The following is a 21,985-nucleotide window of genomic DNA, read 5'->3' on the forward strand; positions in this document are numbered from 1 at the left end:
GGGCTCAATGCAGGAGCCCTGAGGAACTCCACATTTGATGGGGCTTGGCGTGGCACATGCTGAGTCAGAGAAGACATTCATGGCCCTCTATTGAAGAAAGGATGTTATCAAGGCACATGCCTTACGGGAGAAGTTAGCCGCAGTAGAGCGATGCTGGCAAAGAGTGTTGTGATCCACCAGGTCAAATGCTGCGGATAAGTCGAGGAGCAAGAGGAGTGCTGGTTTGCCTGCATCTCTGAGGTCGTCCATTTGGTTTTTAAGGTCTAGGAGAGCCGTTTCAGTGCCATGTCGTGGGCGGAAAACAGACTGCCAAAGGCCGAGGAGACGGTTGTCTTCTCGGAATTTTTGGACTTGCAGGTCGGCTGCTCTGTCCAGAATATTTAGTAGAAATGGGAAAGTGTTAATGGGCCTGTAGTTCCCTGGAACCGTTGGGTCAAGGGATGGTTTTTTAAGGAGCGGGAGTACCCAGGCTTCCTTAAGTGCAGTTGTGACATGGCCAGACTGGAAGGAGGCATTGATAAATGCTGTTATGAAAGGGGCAAGGATGGGGGCAGAGTCTTTGATAAGTTGGGCTGGACAGGCATCGCCTTTGCAATTGGAGGGTTTAATTGATTTGAGCAAGGCAATGACTTCTGCTTCACTCATATATTTGAAGTTGAAAGGCGTAGAGAGATTTGGCTTGGTGGCCATGGGCAAGTTGCTGTGCAGGTTGGCTATGAGGTGTGTCAGCACCTTTTGATGGCCTAGAGTTTTAGTTTGCAGGGTGTTCAGCTTGTCTAGCATGGCAGATTGAATGTTGTTGCACCACTTTTCATCCTTTAGTAGAGTGGGGGAGGAGTGGACGGTTTTTCTAACTCCCTAAAGCTGGTGAAGATTTCTTTGGACCCTGATTTAGCATTATCAATCCTTGAATTGAATGAGGTGGCTTTAGCCTGGATTATGTTGGCTTTCTAATCTTTGGAGATTGCTTTAAAGGCTCTCCTGGTGGCGACAGAGGGGTTCATTTTCCAGGCTGAGAGTGCTAGCCTCTTCTTGGTACGTAGTTCAAGCAGCTCCTGGGAGAACCAGGAGTTGGAATGTTTAACTTTTTTTGTTTTTTTTAAGATGAGAGGGGCGATGGCATCTACAGCTTGGGGCCTGAAGCATCATTAAGCTAAGTTTCCGTAATTATCAGGAGGTCAATGTTATCCTTGATAATTAGGTCATGAACATCTAGGTCATGGGCTGGCAGCGATCGGGCGTTGATCAGTGCACAATTGAGAGTGGTGGTTGGTCGGGGTGTACCCGGGAGGGTCTCAAGTGGTGAGTGGGATATGCGCCGGCAGAGGGGTGCGAGATATCAACATCACCCGCAGATAGTGGCGTATGCACAGCCACAGGTGCAGGCGCCGCAGGCATAATTTTAATATCACAGGCAAGTAGTGGCATAGGCTGAGCAATAGGCACAGGCGCAGGTATAGTAGGCATGAGATCAGCATCACAATCAGGTAATGGCATAGGCGCAGCAGTGGGCATAGGCGCCAATACAGTAGGCATAGTAACAGCATCATACATGGATACTAATGGGCACAGGTGCAAGCACAATACTGGCTTCAGAGGCATGGGCGAGCATGCAGGCAGCATGAGAAGCAGGCAGTGGTAGACATGTAGTAGTGGACAATGGTAGACAATGATTGTCAATGGTAGGAGACACAACATCCTTGTTGCAGACAATATGCTGGTCAGTGTCCGGCTTAATGGGCCAGTTGTAATTGAAGTATGATGATATCATAAAAGTAGTAGTGGGAATCAACGTTCCAAGGTGCAGCTTAACAGCCACTTTCAAAGCCACTTGATAAAATGTGCTCCATTGAAAGGTAACATTGAGTACCTGTTGGCATCCTTTATGGACCTGCGTTTTAAGGAAAAATTGCTTGCTTGTCATCTGAATGTGCCATTGGTGGTGGATCTGCAGCAAACATCACAATTAGTAGAGACTGTGCAAATATGAAAGAATGTTTGCTGCAGCACTTGAAACATCAATTAGAGAAAGACTTTAGGCAGTAAGAAAGACATCTACCAGCTACATTTTGCCAAATGAGCCAGGATTATAAGATCAGTATTAATGGATTCAATGGTCAGTACATCACAGACACATGTTGAAAGCATTGTGAGCAATGTGGGCACAACCGATGTGGAGATTCTACAGAATAACCTCCTAAGTGATGGAGGCATCTTGAATACAGGGAAGTCATCAACAGGTGCAGACCATCATCTGTGCAGATGCTTGATTTCTACCTACTGCGCAATTTGCCTGTGAGAAGGGATGATGACCCTGTACAGTATCGACACATTACGTGATCTGTCTGGCCAGAGGCCCTCATTACGACCCTGGCGGAAATCCATGGCAATTTGCACCATGGTCCATGGCGCTAAGCTGCCAACTCCGCCATGGGGGTTGGCGGACTTACCGCCCCATTCCGAGGTTGGCGGGGCGGTAAGTCCCCAATCCCCATTTACCCTTCCCCATTCCCATTTTTGCCCAATAGGGTATAATGGGAGTGGGGAAGGCGTTAATTACGCCACCGTAAATTACGGTGGCATAATTAACAACAAGTCCCGTAGCGCCATGGATTTTTCCGCCTGCAAAAAGCAGGCGTAAAAATCACCATGGCGCTACGGGAACTCGTAGTCAGGCGGAAAGGTACGCTTCAAGCAACCATGCCAGTAAAGGTCACTGTGAGTCACGTACATGAGGTTGCATCCAATCTATGGGCCTCATTCTGAGTTGGGCAGTAAGGGTTAACGGTCACTGGTAAGGAGACCAGTGCCGTTAAACGCTTACCGCCCAATTCTGAGTTCCCTTAGCGGGACCCGCAAAGGACGTGTGGTCTGACCACACGTCCTTTGCGGGTCCCGCTAAGGGACCAGGGCGCTAATAACGGGCCTGCTATTCGCGGGCCCGTTATTGGCACCTTCCCCATATATAAGGGCTCAAATGGGAATGGGGAATGGTTGGTTGAATGGGGACTTACCGGGTCCGCACAGGTCGGAATGTCCCGGTAAGTCCCCGTTCCACCAGACCAGACCCGGACCCGGGTTTGGAAGCAGCCATGGTGCTAATAGCGCCATGACTACCTCCAAACTCGGAATGAGGCCCTATGTCAGTAATGGTCTGGTTACTGCAAATCACACTCATGATGTTGTGGCCACAGTCTACATTTGCCAGTAATTGTTACTGAGGTATGGTTGCCCAAGGTTTCAGCACAATCAATTCTGGTAAAAATCACCATAAACCACGTGCCAGATGCTGTGGCCACAATCCATGCCAGTAAAGATCATTGAAAATCACTTATATGGGGCTGCATCTAATCTACACCAGTAACGGTCTGGTTACGAAAAACCACAATCATGAGGCTTTGGGTACAATCAATCTTCGTAATTAATAATGATTCCGGTAAAACACTTGCATACGGCTGGAGTCAATCTATGCCAGTATTGATCACTGTAAATCACTTGCATGAGGCTACACGCATATTATAAATATATATGCCAGTAATGGTCACTGTTATTCACTCTCATGAAGCTGCAACCACCCACAGTTCACACCCTATACCAGCGGTGTGCAACCTTTTGCTCTCCAAATGTTTTGGAGTACAACTCCCATTAGACTTTGCCAACATAGTCACCGGTGAGAGGTCATGAGAGCTGTAGTCCAAAACATCTGGAGAGTCGCAGGTTGCAGACTCCCGCCCTTTGCCAATAATGTTCACTGTAGATCACTTTCATGAAGATAAACCCCATTACTGTAAGCAGCTCCATTCCCCTGCTGCCACAGACACATGTGCACATTGCATTCAAACACCCACATATTCAGACACATGAATGCATACACACACATACTCACTCTTACACTAACATAAAGATGCGTAAAACACACTTACTCATTCAAAACCTGTCTGTGCACATATATTTATTTATTTATTTGCTTCAATTAAAATGTGATCTTTCAAATGTATCAACAGCAATGCACAAATGCAAATACATAAAATTCCAGAATGAATAAGCTTTCGCAATTTAAATACATGTTATAGAAAAGTTTATCATATAAAAGATACACATGCTCACAAAGACATATGCAATAAAATCATTGATTAAGGTCCCAATGTAGAAAAAACAATGTAGAGTTAAGAAGCCCAGTGTGTCCAACTGTCTTAATACCTCTGTAGTTAAAAATGTTTCCCTGCCAGAGTTCATCCTGCTCCAAATATCATCTGGGGAAGACAGAAACTTTTATTAAAAATCGACTAAGAAATTTTGTGCGGATAACAACCAGAGCTGGGCATACTACTAGTATATGCCTCAGCGTCTGAACTATTTCAAAGCTTTTACAAAAACCGCATATGCCTATCAGAGGGTCCAGTAGGAGAGAGCTTAATGACATAACTTCCCTTGTCAGTAGTATATTTAATCGAAATCAGAGAAATTGACCCTGGTAAAATGGGCAAGGATAAAGCTCCAGTAACCACAACTCCCAGAATGTGAACAAACAAAAAAAACATAGGACACTAGACGATTCAAAAGTATAACATTTATATGAAAGGGAAAATGCTTTGCATTTTAAAAAAATATCTTTTTAGGACCATTTCAATTAAAATTGAAAAAAGCATGTATGCATTTCAAACATCACTGTATTACTTCTTTAGAAAAGAAACAAAAAGCAGATGCAAATGATTTCCACAACATTTTTAAGTGTCACTTAGTGTGTGCGTGTTTAATATCTTGACAGTACATGCATACTTGCTAACATGACCCGTTCCAATCTACATGTGCTTACCCAGTCCTATTTTGTTCTCTACATTCTGGGACTTGTTGTCCAATGTTTCTAATGAAAAAACTGCAACTACAACTCCCAGAATGCAAAGCAAAAAAAACAAGACTTTATAAGTACCTACATATTGCAACAGATCATGTTTGCAAGTATGCATCCACTGTCAACATATTAAACCTCCACACACCATGTACCAGTCAAACATGTTCTACACATCTTTAACCTCCACGTTTATGTTAGCAAAACACCATTCCACTACAGGGAATCTTGTGGAGAGACTATACTAATTTACAACTGCAACATTTAAATAATACCCTCCTACATGGAACAGCCAAAGAACTCCTTCAACAAACAACATCCAAAGTAAATATTTTGAAACTGAAGAGCTCTTCGATAATTCAGCAACTTTAGAAAGCATGAGTGAAAACTTTACGAACACCAACCTCTTAACACACACATACAAAAAAGAAATAGCAATGTTTCAAAACACAACCGCTGAAATACCAGACCAAGTATGTGTCTGTTGTTACAGACCTTTTTTTTATAAAAGGAGCACAAAAATAGTAGATATGGCCTACAAAATAGAGGACAATGAGGCATCCCTTTGGTTCCAATTAGCCTTATATTTAACAACAGAACATGAATAGAAAATAACTGAGCCTTCAATACAAAGCTTCAATACAAAGCTTGACAATAACCAACTGCCATCACGTGCTGTCACTAATAACTTAGACATATTCCCACTTCCAAAGCCTCTCCAACAACTTAACTTGTATGATAGCATTATAATCCAAACAGTACACCCATGTCAAGATATAATACGTCTTCAACCCAAAACAGCAATTGCAAATTTACTTACATTGTGCATGTAAAAATGTTGGGGCAGAGACCACACATGAGTTGCCATCTAGAAGAAGGTGGAGGAGGTGGAGGCATAGTGGCTAAGACCTTGTCATTTGAATTTGGGTTGAGTTACGGCTTATAATGGATCGCATGTCCTTGCTGCCTTACGAGTTGGCAATACAATGTATGCTCCTTACTGGCACATGACCTTTATTTGGTTGTCACAAATGTTATCATAAATTGGCAGCCTGTGAATGAAATGGCAACTCTGTCCCTCGAGAAGATCAGCTTGCATTTCAGCCAGGCTTTACTATACAATAATTGGACTCTACCAATTGCAGGCGTGGCAAAAGTTGTCGATGTGCCACCTGATTTCCGAAGTGGCCTCTCATTGGAAACCTGCTTTTCACATGTTGGGCAGGATAACTGAGATGTGCAATGATATTGTATTTCACTGCAAGACTCACAGCAGAACTCTAGATTGGGCATTTTGTTATACTGTTTCACTGGCAATTGCTGTCTAATGTTTGCTTTGCACTTCAACCTTTTGAAGAGTCAATCAATAGGGTTAGCCATCTCAGTGCATTCACCATTGAGGTTCTCTCTCTCGGGTATACCTATTTGAATTGAACCTTAATTGCTTCCAAGCCTGCATGATGATCCAGGGTAGTTCAACTGAAAGATAACATTTTTTAAATGGTTTTAATGTATTGTTCTAGTTGAATAAAGTACTTTTCAACAATTTCCAGTAATTCATTTTAGACAAAGAAATAAAATAACTTGAATCTTAAAATAACAGAAACATACAAAATACATATATATATGTATATATTCTTTCAAATTATAGCAAGTGAAAGGAGAAGAGTAAGGAAGAAAACAAAATGAATGTAAATAATTTTCCAACTTTTAGCTAATGATGGGCGAGAGAATAGGCGAAAGTAATTAAAGACAGAGAAAAGACAAGATTCTGGACTTCTTGGTCAAAACTATGTTTGTGTTCAAATATTGGTTTATTCGCTCTTGAATACACTTCCCTAAACAGTTTCACGGCAGTGACACATTAACCATTGGAGTTGGGTAAAATAGGTGGCTTAGTTGTAATAATTTCATTTAATTTCGTTAGTTGATCGAAGTTCCAGCGAAGACGGTTTCATCCTCCTGTTACATGCGCTTTGGTGGTATATGGATGGATATTTTAAGGATTTGGAGGGCATTGCGATCGCCAGGATGCTATTAGGCATTTTCCATTGAACCGTTTAGCATGACCATTTGCCTACTAGCCATTAGGAATGTCCATCGTTCGTCTGTGGTCGAAAGTATTTCATTCGATTTCAGTAGGCAATGTATATTTAGATCATCTGCTATGAATGTTGCTGTGATGGTGGTGTCTAATATAATTAGATCTAATAGAGCTTTGAGAGGTTTGAGCTTTGAGATCTTTAAGGAAGATTTTTGCTTGGTGGCTTGGACACCCTAGGCCAAAATCTGTATTGTGTGCACATGAACCAAATTCCTGAAATTCTGCTGTGTGAAAAGACTTTGGGTTACCTGTGTTTTAGGCTGTTCCCTTTGCGCCCAGGTAGGTACCCCCAAACATGTGCGGTACCGTTTTTGTCGGGACACCTGTGGGAATGCGGGATGGTAGGCAATGTGTTGTTGGCTGATTTGCACAAGTGAGACCTCTGTGGATTCCCACGGGCGTCCTCTTTTCAGAACTGCATGGGGTTCCCAGTTTTCCTTAGTGGCTTGGACACCCTAGGCCCAAATCTGTATGGCCACGTCCCAACTGGACTTAAGGAAGCCTGGGTACGCCGCTCCTTAGAAAACCAGCCCTTGACCCAACGGTTCAGGGGAACTACAGGCCCATTACCACTGTACCATTCCTACTAAGAATTCTGAACAAAGCAGCCACCTGCAGGTCCAAACATTTCTAGAAGACAACTGTCTCCTCAGACTTTGGCAGTCTGGATTCTGCCCATGACATGGCACTGAAACGGCTCTCCTAGACCTTAAAAACCAAATGGACGACCTCAGAGACACATGCAAACCTGTTCTCCTTTTGCTCCTCAACTTATCTGCTGCATTGAACTTGGTGGATCACAACACACTTTGCCTCCATCTCTCTACTGCGGCTAACTTCTCCTCTAAGGCATGTGCCTCGATCACTTCCTTTCTTCAAGAGAAGGCCATGAAAGTCTTTTCCAATTCAGCATGTGCCACACCAAGCCACATCAAATGTTGAGTCCCACAGGGCTCCTGCATTGCGCCACTCTCTATAACCTATTCACAAGGCCCCTGTTCAGCATCCTTGACGTCCTGTGTATCTTGTATAACAACTATGTGGATGACATACAGGTGCTTATCCCACTTACTGGTGACTACGATGCAGACATGAACACCCTCACTACTATTTATTCCACGATCCGGTCATGGATGGCAGATAAGTGGTTATGCCTCGATAGCAAGAAAACCGAACTTCCGTTAATCGGATCACCCACCACCTTGGGTAATCTTGACAAGCAATACATGTCCTTCACTGTCGATAATATACCCATCAAGGTAACCCATAAAGTCAAGACCTTTGGCGTCTACCACGACTTGAATTTGACTATGGAAAGACAGGTCAATGATATTGCCTCCTCATCAGCCTATTACTCAAAAGTACTCAATGCAGCTAGACCCTTCTTATCTGGGCAGAATTGCCTTACCATTGCTAGGGCAATAATTGGATCAAGACTTGACTACTGCAATGCCCTCCTTGTAGAGACCGCCCGTAAAAACTTGGCTAAACACCAACTTGTTCAGAACAACACCCTTAGGGTGGCCACAGGAACATCAAGGAAAGACCACATCTCTGAATCAAGAAGGCAGGCTCACTGGCTCCCCGTCAAAGAGAGAATGTTTTTAAAACCCTTTCCCTCATGCATAAATGCCTCCACGATCTGGCACTCCTATACTTGGTCCAAATAATTGCCAAACACACATCTGTTAGACCTTTGAGAAAGGATTGTACCAACAAAATTACCACTCCCAAGACACGAAGAGTCCGTGCCGGGGGCACTAGCTTCCCCACAATGGCTGCTTCACATTGGAATGCCCTTCCCACTCACCCGAGGATGATCGACTCCCACGTGGCATTCCACAAAGCGATCAAAACAAAGCGTTTTGTCTGGTTGTCTACTCTGTACATCTCGCCGTATTGTGGCCAGATGCTAGCTACTTTGTGAAAACAAATTCACACCCTATTGCAATGATGACTTATGTATGCTAGCTATGCTAGCTATGAATTTCCTCCTTTTACTTATGTTGCTATCACCAATGTATATGCAATCAAGAGACCACCTGTCGTTTTGTAACCACTCAATCAAGCTTACGTGCAATTTCCTGTAACAGTGCCTCCATGCCTCTGGGATGCAAGTGCTCAATACAAATATAAATAAATAAATAAATACAGAAATAAATAAATGGTGTGCACATGAGCCAAATTCCTGAAAATCTGCTGTGCGAAAAGGCTTGGGGTTACCCGTGTTTTAGGCTTTTCCCTTTGTGCCCAGGTAGGTGCCACATATGTGAGGTACCGATTTTGTCGGGACACCTGTGGGAACGTGGGAAGGTAGGCCATGTGTTGTAGGTGGTGTGTTTCGGTGGGTGGCCAGAGTGAAATGTCTGACAATTGTGTTTATTTCCACTAAATTTCCGAGACATTTCCCTCTGTCCCCCAACGAAACACGTCGCCAACAACAGATGTCCCATCTTCCTGTGTTCCCACAGGTGTCCCAACAAAAATGGTACCTCAGATGTGTGGATGCACCTACCGGGGCGCAAAGGGAAAAAGATAACCCACTGCTAACCCCAAGCCTTTCGGCACAGCAGAATTTGTCCATGTGGGCGACCTACAAATTTGGGCCTAGGGTGTCCAAGCAACGAAAGAAAACTGGGAACCCCATGCAGTTCTGAAAAGAGGATACCTGTGAGAATCCACAGAGGTCTGACTTGCATAAATCGGCCCAGAATGTAATACCCAGAACCCCTGGCAAAGTCCAAAATGAGGCAAAAACCCCACAATTTGCGCACATTTCACTCGGTTTACCCATTGAAACATACTGCCAACACCACATATCCTACCTTCACGCGTTTCCATAGGTGTCCCAATGACAACAGTACCTCAACATGTGTGTATGCACCTACCTGGGCACAAAAGGAAAAAGGCTAAACCACTTATAACCCCCAAAGGGTTTGGGGAGACAACCTACAGATTTGGGCCTAGGTTGTCTAAGCCAGCAAGGAAAACAGGGAACCCCATGCATTTCTCAAAAGAGGACACCCGTGAAAATCCACAGAGGTCTGACTTGCACAAATCAAGAATGTATTACCCAGAACCCCCGAAAAAGTCTGAAATGTGGCAAAAACACCACAATTGTCGCACATTGCACTCTGCTCACCCTCCAAAACATGCCGCCAACACCACATGGTCTACCTTCCCGCGTTCCCACAGGAGTCACCACGAAAATAGTACCTCACATGTGTGGGTGCACCTACCTGGACGCAAAGGGAAAAGCCTAAAAGACGGGTTACCCCAGGCCTTTCGGCACAGCAGATTTGCAGGAATTTTGCACATGTGGACAACCTACAGATTTGGACGTAGGGTGTCGAAGCCACCAAGGAAAATGGGGAAGCCCATGCATTTCTGGAAAGAAGATACCCTCCTAGAAGATATCTCCCCAGACAGCCCAGTCCAATCCACACCAACAACAATCCAGCCCCAGTCTGACCCACCCCACTGACAGTGGGCCCTAACCGTACAATACTAAAAAAAAAGTACTCACATAACATTGCAGCTCCATGCGTAGAAAAAGCTGTAAACGAAACAAAAAACATTTTTTACCTACGGTCACCCCAGCAAAAACAAATACTCTCCGATCATGGCCCCACTTTCAAGCCATCCCTGGTGGTCTACTGAACCTCATCCCACAGTGAAAACACATGTGTACATTCCTTGGGGCCGAAATCTGCCCCCACGGAGTGCTGCATGAGGTGCCCCCCCCTTCATTTGGCGTGGGGTGGGAGAGTGCCACCGAAAAATGTCAGACAGGCCCCCAAATGGATCGGGCAGTAGGGTTTGGGCACCCTGGGGGCAGATTGTCACACTAATGTGCCCAACTGCCCCAAGGGAAGTTGGGTAAACAAAAAGAAAATTTGAAAATGGTAGAATGCATTTTAGGGGGGCTGAGGGGCACCCTAAACCACCGGAATGTTGTAATGTAAAGGAGGGGGCCCTCACCCCCCCACTCCAAATGGAGGGGGACATCTCATGCAGCGCTTCCTGGGCGCAGATAAGTGGGGGCATCGGATGCAGCAGTCCTTCAGTTGGGTTCAGATGCCCCTTCCTAGGAGCAGATTTCTGCCCCCAGGGAGGGATGAATGAGATGGCCCCCACTCCATTTTGGGTGGGGGGGGAGAGGGCCACCCCCCTTTCAATTACAACATTTCCTGGTGGTTTAGGGTGTGCCTAAGCCTCCCCTAAAAGGCAGCCTCCCATTTTCAATGTTTTCTTTGTTTACCCAACTTCCATGTCATGACCACTGTGAGGGGGCACAAGTTGTGCCACAAGCAGGCTCCCACCAGGACCCCTGAGGGCCTAAAAACCACTGCAAAAGGGCTCCTGGAGCCAGTCCTGGCGCCTTTGGCACCAGGCTCATATGTAGGAAGGAAGGAAGGAAGGAAGGAAGGGCTGTTCAAACTAGGTCCCATTTATGTACATGGCCCTTTAAATCCAACACAGAAGCACCCACACAGTCTAGTTCTAAGAAGCAAGCCATGTGGTGTAGTGTTTTGGGTGTGACTGTCATGACCCTTAACCCTGGCCCTCACTGGCAAGTCAGCATTCCAGTGAGGGCCAGGTCAAAGGTCTTAAAACCTTATCCAAGACTCTCATGGAGTCAGTCCTGGTGCCTGGCGATAATCATCATGAAGATCAAAATTAGAATGTGACTATTTACTTGGGACTACTTAACTTGGGGGGTTCAGCCAACATGGAGGCACACACATTGCTCAGTTAAAAGGAACTGAGCTATGCGGTCAAGTCTTTTGGGAGTGGCAGACATGGGACTACTTTACCTGGACTACTTGTGGTGTGGCAGGCCTGGGACTATTTTACCTGGACTACTTTACCTGAGACTATTTAAACCACACCCAAACAGCAGAACATGCCTCGTGTTATTCTGCTGTGGGCAGCGTAACGCTCACCGTGTCCAGTTCTTTGATACCAGCTTACCTAAAACCAAGGGCCTGCAGAGAGAGAAAGAACACTACGAAACTTACCTGGAAGAGTATCCTGTCTTCAATCCATTGCCAATGTCAGTTCCACTCACCTGAAGTTATGAACTCCAACATCCGGCACCGTATGCATCCTGGAATACCATAACCTGGAAAGAGGAGGAAGAAAGACACCATTAATAAGCGTTTACTCACGTTACCTCCCGAATGAAGAAAGCCACACAATTCTTACCTGGGTAGTCATCTCCTGGTCAGTATCATTGCTGGAACATCGGCACTCGGCGAGGAACATCGCCACCTGCAAGGAGAGAAAAGACACAGGTTAGCAATATAAATGTGAAACAGGGCCGCGCATCACACATTACTCACCGGACAGCATCGTGCACACCATGCTTTTGCCTACCAGCCCATGCTCATCTTCAAACTGCATGACAACACAAAAATACCTTTCCATACCTAAAAGTAAAGAAGCAAGACATTATTATTCGAACTAAGAGGAACATAAGAACTGCATATAAAGACTGTAAATCAGCAAACCTACGGAGTCACAGCAGCCCTGGATTCCCACATGGAGCTTGCAACAGTGAAGTAACTTGGTTGCTGCTCGCCCCCCACATCTACGTGCCCCTGCCACCAACGAAATAAGTAGACAACTGCTCCAATCACAGGCAGGACAGTCCGCCAGCACCTGTACCAACTTCTTCCACCAATCCATTACAAATAACCCTTCCTGGGGCAGTTCCTTTAGCTCCACGTGAACGATTTACAGGGGACCCCAAGAAGTACGCAACGTTCATGAACCAGTATCGTCTTCATTTCCTTTGCAGATCTGGGGCTTTTTCTAATGACCAAGTGTGGGTTGCTTTTGTCTTGTCATATCTGAGTGGCAGTGCTACGGATTGGTCGGTACCATTGGTAAGTCAGGATAACCCGTTGTTACATGACTTTGGGGGTTTCAAGATGGAAATGGAAAAACTCTTTGCTCGTCATACCCAAGGCCAAGCATTAGACAACAAACTTTTGTCACTCCGTCATGCAAGTCAAGACTTGCTTATGTATATAGCAACACAGACTAGTCTTTGAATTGGGTAGCCTGAGGAAAAAAGGACCACACTATTTCATCGGGGTCTACGAGGGAAACTAACGGATGTCCTTGCTCAAGTGGTTTACCCACCTAAAGACTGTGCAGAATTCATCGACCTTGTGGTGCAATTATATCACAGATTACAAGACCGAATGGCGGATGGGATAAGACGAGACACTCAAGCTGTGTATGTCTGGTCAAAGGATAATGTTCCACGTACATTGGAAAACACGGTAGAACCCATGCAAATCGGAGGTGTACGGCCCCCTTTAATTAAAACTGAAAGAGACAAGAGAAGGCAACAGCAATTATGCTTATATTGCGGAAAATCAGGCCACTTCCTCAAAAAATGTCCAGTGAAACCATCAAGGAGAACTGTTGGAGCCACAGAGAAGGAAGATAATAACAAGGAGTCGGAAAACTACCAAGCCCGGCAGGCGTAGAGGTCCACTTGTTGAGCGAGCAGGATGAGCCACAGATCTCACACTTTGCATTACCAGTAATTTTGATCAATCACCAACAACAGTCTTGGATGCATGCTGTCGAAGCATACATAGACAGCGGAGCAGTGGGGAATTACGTAGACCAAGATCTGGCAGCAGAGAAGGGGCTTCCCTTATGCTCTAAGGCGACTACTGCAAAAGTTACTACTGTTGATGGGACAGAAATAGCTTCCGGACCAGTAACCCAATGTACAGCAGCACTAACCCTACTGTGCAAGGATGGACACTGTGAATCTATTGCATTCGATCTCATCAAAGATCCTCAGTTTCGACTAATCTTAGGGATGCCATGGTTGGCAGCTCACAACCCTCTAATAGATTGGCGTGCCAAGAAGTTGGCCTTTTCCGATGATTGTGCTTGCACCTGTTATTACCAAGAAATGGGGAAAACAGACTTATGTACATCTGCTAGTCCCAGTACGGCGGCGATTGTACTAGGTGTAACTAGTACTCTACCAAATAAATACCAAGATTTTCAAGACATGTTCCAGAAAGAACAAGCCAATTCTCTACCACCGCACAGGCCCTACGATTGTCAGATCAACCTCATACCTGGTGCGCAAATTCCTTGTGGCTTAATCTATTCACTTAACGAACCAGAAAACCTCCATTTGAAATCTTATCTTGAACAGTACCTGGCAAATGGATTCATCCACCCATCTAAATCACCAGCAGCCAGTCCCTTATTCTTCGTACCAAAAAAGGAAGGAGATTTGAGGACTTGCATCGACTATTGCGCATTAAACCAGATCACAGTAAAAAAACGTTATCCTCTGCCCCTTATTCCCGAATTATTGGATCAAGTCAAAGACGCCCAAATCTATACCAAACAGGACCTTAGGGGAGCGTACAATCTTGTTTTTGTGAAGAAAGGAGATGAATGGAAAACTGCCTTTCATACCGAATACGGCTTGTATGAATACCAGGTAATGCCTTTTGGACTTTGCAATGCTCCTGCTGCATTCCAGTACTTTATGAATGATGTTTTGCGGGAGTTAATCAACGTATGCGTCCTGGTTTACATTGATGACATCTTAGTGTATTCTGCTACAAAAGAATACCATCTCAGGCATGTCCGCTCCGTCCTTACTAACTCTGCCAACTTAAACTGTATGCTAAACTCGGAAAATGCTCTTTTCATGTCAGTGGAATTCCTCAGATTTATCCTCACACCAAAATAAATCAGAATGGATAGGCACAAGGTAGATGCCATTCTTAACTGGCCGTCACCAACTTCATTTAAAGGAATCCAGAGTATGTTGGGCTTTGCAAACTTTTACCGCTGATTCATCGCAGATTTTTCCCAAATAGTGCATGCAATTACATCACTATTGCGAAAAAACAATAAAAAGTTCCATTGGACCGAAGAAGCAGAGAAGGCCTTTCAAGAACTTAAGAAAAAATTCACTTCTGCTCCAGTTCTACGGCATCCTCGCCCAGACCTCCCTTATATAGTTGAAACAGATGACTCTAGCATGGCTATGGGAGCTGTTCTCTTACAAAGGGACCCAGGAACTGGCCAGTTACACCCTGTGGCCTTCTGGTCATGACAATTCTTACCTCCCGAACTCAACTATGCTATCACAAAGAACTCTTGGCTATAAAATCAGCCTTCACGGCAAAGCAACACTATCTCCTTGGTGCTAGACATACTGTGACAGTCATAACTGATCATCGAAACCTGCAATACCTAAAAACAGAAAAGGCTCAATCATCCTGTCAACTGCGGTGGGCTCTTTTCTTCGCTGAATATGACTATGTGATCACTAACTGGCCAGGAGTCCAAAACGGAAAGGCAGATGCCTTGTCCCGCATGGGTGTTGATGAAAAGGTATACATAACTCCAGATCCACGAGCCATCATTCCAGAAGACAAACTCCTGGGTTTTACGACAACATTGACACAGGGTGAACTCCAAAACAAGATCCAACTCTTAATGGATCCCTCTCTCTCACAAGAGTGGTGTACTCAAGGAGAACATTACACCATTAAAGACCAGTTACCATATTTTAGGAACCGTCTATACCTGCCAAATAAAGATTTACAAAAGCAGGTTATTTCAATTGAAGGTCATCCTGAAATTGCCAAAACACTAGCTAAAGTAAAACAAAGCAATTGGTGGCCCACCTGGCATAAAGACATCATCCAATTTATCTAATCTTGCAGTGTGTGTGCACAAAACTAATCCCAAAAGAAGAAAGCAGCTGGTCTTCTCCAACTATTGGAAATTCCTCCCGCACCATGGCACACACTGTCCCTTGATTTCATTACATATCTACCTCGCAGTCAAGGATTCAACACCATCTTAGTAATTGGAGACTTGTTCCCTAAAATGGCACACTTTATTCCTTTTAATGGTCTTCCAAATGCATCCAGTTTAGCAAAAGTATTCTTGGAGGAAATCGTACTGCTACATGGCTTTCCATTGGTCTTGATCTCAGATCGAGGTAGTCAGTTTGTATCCAACTTCTGGAGGAAATGCTGTTCAATGGCCCAAATTGACATTCGACTATCCACGAGTCACTATCCTCAAACAGATGGCCAAACAGAAAGAACACACCAAACCCTCGAGCAATACTTACGTTGCATGTAACATCAAGTGGAAAGAAATTGGAAGGACTTGTTATGGATAGCTGAATAAGCCTATAATAATTCATTACACACCAGCACTGGACAAACCCGTTTCTACACTATATATGGAAGCCATCCACGTACTTCAGAATTGGATCTCCCAACCCCTTTGGAAATGCCAGCGATTAAACCCCTACATACGGCTATTTCCCAGGCCTTCAAAGAAGCAGCAGACCATTAACTCCAAGCCAAGAACAGACAAAAGAAATTTGCTGACCAACATCGTAGTAAAGCCCCCGACTATCAAATTGGAGACAAGGTCTGGTTAGCATCAAAATATGTGTCCATAAAAAGGACTCAGAACTTTCGCCCCCGATATCTGCAACCTTATTCTATTGAATCCATAATAAATCCAGTTGCAGTTAAATTAGCCCTACCACCCACTATGCAGATTCATCGCATGTTTCACGTATCACTCCTGAAATCGGTACAACCTGGTACTCGGGTTACAACACCACCAAAACCAGTATTAGTTGACGGAGAACCAGAGTTTGAAGTAAAGGATATCCTAGACTCAAAATACACCAGATCCAAACTATACTACTTAGTTGATTGGAAGGGATACGGCCCTCAAGACAGATCATGGGAACCTAGTGAATACATCGATGCACCTCGCTTAATTAAAAGGTTCCATCAGAATTACCCAGCCCAACCATGACCCTTAATCCTGGCCCTCACTGGCAAGTCAGCCTTCCAGTTAGGGCCAGGACAAAGGCCTTAAAACCTTATCCAAGACTCTCTTGGAGTCAGTCCTGGAGCCTTTGGCGCCAGGCTCATAACCATCATGAAGACCAACATTAGAATGAGACTATTTACTTGGGACTATTTAACTTGGGGGGTTCAGCCAACATGGAGGCACACACATAGCTCAGTTACAAGGAACTGAGCTTTGTGGTCTAGTCGTTTGGGTATGGCAGGCCTGGGACTGCTTTACCTGGACTACTTATGGTGTGGCAGGCTTGGGACAGGCTTTTCCTGGACTACTTTACCTGAGACTATTTAAACCACACCCAAACAGCAGAACACACTTCGTGCTATTCTGCTGTGGGCAGCGTAACGCTCACTATGTCCAGTTCTTTGATGCCAGCTTACCTGAAACCAAGGACCTGCAGAGAGAGAAAGAACACTATGAAACTTACCTGGAATAGTATCCTGTCTTCAATCCATCGCCGACTTCAGTTCCACTCCGCTGAACGTACGAACTCCATCATCCTGCAGTGCATGCATCCTGGAATACCATAACCTGGAAAGAGGAGGAAGAAAGACACCATTAATAAGCGTTTACTCACGTTTCCTCCCGAACAAAGAAAGCCACACAATTCTTACCTTGGTAGTCATCTCCTGGTCAGTATGATTGCTGGAACATCACGGCGCTCGGCGAGGAACATCGTGACCTGCAAGGAGAGAAAAGACACAGGTTAGCAATATAAAAGGCGAAACAGCACTGCACATCGTGCATTGCTCACCGGACAGCATCGTGCACACCGCGCTTTCGCCTACCGGCCCATACTCATATTCAAACTGCATCACAACACCAAAATACCTTTGCATACCTAGAAGGAAAGAAGAGAGACATTATTATTTGAACTAAGAGGAACATAAGAACTGCATATAAAGACTGTAAAGCAGAAAACCTACGGAGTCGCAGCAGGCCTGGATTCCCACAGGGGGCTTGCACCAGTGAAGTAACTTGGTCGCTGCTCGCCCCCCACATCTACGCGCCCCTGACATGAAGAGCAGGATGGAGAATCCACCTTTTACAATATTAAGGTGAGGAGAAGGCCCAAGGGGGAGGAAGGAGCTGAGGCCAAGGGAGGTGGGAAAACATAAAGACAATCTGGTATTGAATCCAGCTCTCCTATATTGCAGACCCATCTTTAACCAGAGGCCTTACCAAGGGACCGGGAGAGGGTTCGAGAGTGCAAATCATCCAACAAGGGGATGGGTGGCGTCCCCGTGGATACCAGGTGAGCGTAACAGTGGCAGGCCTGGAACTACTTTCCCTAGACTTTACCTGGGCTATATAAACCACACCCTGACTGCAGAACACGCATCGTGTTATTCTGCCACCAACAGCATGACGCTCACCGTGTCCAGCTCCTGGTCTTCAGCATCTTCCTGTAATCCTGCAAGAACAAGAACAAGATTATTCTGTTTTACCTGAGAAAACAACATCCAGCACTCAGCATCTCAACTGGGCTGCAATCTGTGGAAACCGAGAGAAGAAGAAACACCACTCACCTGTGAGTAGTATCTTAAGGACTTCAGGCGAACCGCTATAACAGCTGCCGTTCGAACATTGCGACCTGCAATAACCAGAAAGGGAAAAACAATATTAGAACGCGTGCTTCCAAAACATCGAATTCCATCAGTCTTACCTGAATTCCATCGCGCTACACCACGCTTCCATCCGGAGCACCACAGAAACATCTGAAAAGGAAAAGAGACATATTCAGGTTTGCTTTTAATATTAAACAACCGCACAGCACTGTACTTACCTTAACGGATCCCGGAGGCCTGTTTTTGATCGCACTCTCATCCACTTGCAGCACCACAGCGGCCTCTGAGGAGAAGAAGAAAACACAGGTTATCTCTAAAAGAAACGATGCGCTTCGAGCTTTCTCTTAGCTAGAAATGTGCCTCTCTATCCGGCATGCCAGCATCAAGACCTTCGCACCTGAAAAGAAGGAGATAAAGACATTAACCAATTCCCACCATAAACAGAACAAAGACTTACAATTAACAAACCTACCTGCCTACCAGCAGATTCGGAGTCACAGCAGGCCTGGGCCAAAGGAAGGCATACTGCACCAGTGAAGCAACTCAGGCAGCTCGCCAACAAATGTCAAGCACCCCTGCACAAGAAACACAGGACAGATAGCTCACCCTACAAATAACGAAAGTGAGAAAAAAAACCAGTGGGAAGGGAATCGGTCAGAGGGAGGTGGGAGATACACCCATTAGAGACAGTTATCACAAATCCTCCCTTCTGTAATTGCAGATTCATTATTCAGCACTGGGCATCCAGGGTTCCAGATCTCAGAGCCTTCCAGACGCCCCCAGGGATATCAGGTCAGCGTAACATTCCATTAGTGCAGATGGGCACATTAGTGTGCCAATCTGCCCCCAGGGTGCCCAAAACCTACTGCCCCATCCATTGGGGGGCCTGACCTCCCCCACCCCACCTCAAATGGAGGGGGGGCATCTCATGCATCTCATGCATCTCATGCAGCACTGCCTGGGGCTCCTAGTAAGGGATGCATGTGGTGCCCCCCACCATTCAGGATGGTGGGGAGAGGACTGGTTCGGATGTCACGCTGATGTACATTGTATGCTAACTAACCTAGTCCCACCCACATGGAGTGTTACATTAAGTTGTGCAGAATATCCATGGGATGACTTGCACGACTTATTACACATAGCAAACCAAACTAAAGAAGGCATAGATATAAAAACACCAGGAGAACTCTGTTCTCTTGACCCTGTCAATGGGTCAAGGTACTTTCACCAACGCTCTATTGCCATGCTGCACTTCCTTTGCAATAAAATTACCCCTCTACTTGGAGAAGTAGAACATTACTTTTGGAGAAAAGAATATCAATCTGGTGGAGCACCACACATCCACATGCAATTGTGGATTGAAGATGCTCTAGAATGTGGCCATGACAGTGATGCCACTGTTTTACAGTTTATAGAAAAATACATAACCTGCAACATCCCTTCAGAAACTACACATAGTGATCTACGCACACAAATTTTATGCTTCCAAAAACATAAATGTGGTAAATACTGCCGAGGGAGATATACAAACAAAGGGAAATACTATACCAAATGTTGCTTTGGCTTCCCTAGACCATTTTGTGCAAAAGGACAAGTGAACAGCTTCATGTCTTATGTTAGACACAGTGTATAAGGCAAATCTCCTAAAAACACATACAACACTAAAAAGGATGATGCATGCACGTATATCAATGATTAAAATGCTCTCATTGCCATCTTGTGGAATGCAAATATAAGCATACAATACATTGCAAAAAATGGCACTGCTGGTGCAAGAGAAATCATATCTCACCAAAGCCAAGACAACAGAGCTTTTTGATGACATACCATCTGATAAAAAACACTGTCCCAAAAATTGTACACCTTTGGTATAAAAATGCTCTCCGATAGAGAATGCAGGTGCTACAAGGCTGCAGACCGTTTAACAGGTACAGCCTTATCTGGCAAATCTGAACACATTGTCTGGCGAAACATTGGCCCTGCTTCAGCAAGAAAAAGAGTACCAAAATCCTACCAAGACATAGAAACAATAGCCACAAAAGATCCCAAAAGCCAGGACATTGTAAAAAATAATTTACACATACAATCCAAACAGAAGTACTGCTTTGGAAAACATGAGCTTGTACTACATAGCCCAAAACTATTCCTACAAAAATAACGTCCAACGAGATGAGACAACTGGAAAATTTGTAGTCTCAACTTGTGAAGGAAGCCTAGTCAACTTACCAAACCCGGGCTAATTAATCACATAAAATTATCATTTAAAACTCCACAACATAGGGAACTTTATTACACGGCCCTACTACAACTTTTTAAACCATGGAGAAAAGAAGAACAATTATTACGTAACCATGACTCATTTGAAACTGCATTTAATGCTAATGAAAGCAGTATAAGAAATGTAAATTTCAAACACTACAAAGAAATGTTGGACAATGAACACCAACAAGAGGAAGACATTGAAGCTCAACTAGATAAAGATACTCCTAATGGCAGTCAACCTTCCCTTACAGGAAGCCAACAACTACTTGGAGAACCACTCATTCTAAATGAAGCAGAAATAGCCATGACTTAGGCAGAAAATACCATGTATCAATATAAACAATCAGACGAAGACTTGTCAGTGTGGAAATCACAGCTTAATGATGATCAACTCACCAGTTATCTACAAGTCACTGTAGAAATTGAACATGGTTTAAACATGAAACTAAAACTTGGAGGTGTACAAAAATATAAATCTCTTCCTCTATGTAAGTGGTGAAGCTGGTTCTGGAAAAACATTCTTAATTAAAATCATCAGAAAATCTCTACAAAACATAACAAACAACAACCTTTCGGCTGTTGTAACAGCCCCCAAAGTTTTAGCTGCCTACAACATAGGAGGTGTAACTTTACAGCGACTACTGCTTCTTCCAGTAGAAAACCAAAATAAATGAGAATACAGAAAATTATCAGCAGAAGCTGCTAATGAAGTATGCAGAATTCTGAAACAAATGAAAGTGTTTCTAAGAGATGAGGTAAGCATGGTTTCAAACCTCATGTTGGCTTTGATTTTCCTCAGAATGCAAGATGTCCTAAAACCGGACTACGAAGAACTGTTTGGAAGAAAACATGTTATTGTTTTCAGAGACCTCCTACAGTTAACACCAGTAAAATGTGAACCTATTTTCAAAATACTAGGACAAAAACAATGCTGCAACACAATTTCCAGCATAGGAAATGTAAATTTCTGGGAACAATTCCACTACAGAGAACTAACTCAAAACATGTATCTGTCTGCAGACCTCACCAATGCTAATATTTAAAAAAGCATTAGAAGTGGCCTCCTTACTAAAGATGCAAAATCCATCTTAAATAGTAGACTAATCCATGAGCTATATGGGCATAGCACATCTGCTCCTGATGTCATGGAACAATTACCTCAACAAAATATAAAATGCATGTCCTTAATGCCAACCGTAGCAAGCTAAAGTCAACTCAACAAGACAATGTCAAAAAAAGATATGCAACCCATGCTGCATATTAACTCCACAGATAAACTGGAAGTGCATGGCATGA

General features: G+C 44.3%; 1 long non-coding RNA gene across 1 annotated transcript in view; it reads right to left on the reverse strand.

The window, feature by feature from the left end:
- Positions 1-4,150: 4,150 nt before the first annotated feature.
- The window catches only part of LOC138452611 (uncharacterized), a 128,685-nt gene continuing 110,850 nt past the window's right edge, over positions 4,151-21,985 (reverse strand). Inside the window, exon 3 of the long non-coding RNA XR_011260262.1 lies at positions 4,151-4,253. This is a non-coding gene — a long non-coding RNA (uncharacterized lncRNA). The remainder of the gene's footprint in view (positions 4,254-21,985) is intronic.

Source organism: Ambystoma mexicanum, chromosome 4p, assembly GCF_040938575.1.
Source record: "Ambystoma mexicanum isolate Mex_15411 chromosome 4p, UKY_AmexF1_1, whole genome shotgun sequence".
NCBI classification, from domain to species: domain Eukaryota; kingdom Metazoa; phylum Chordata; class Amphibia; order Caudata; family Ambystomatidae; genus Ambystoma; species Ambystoma mexicanum.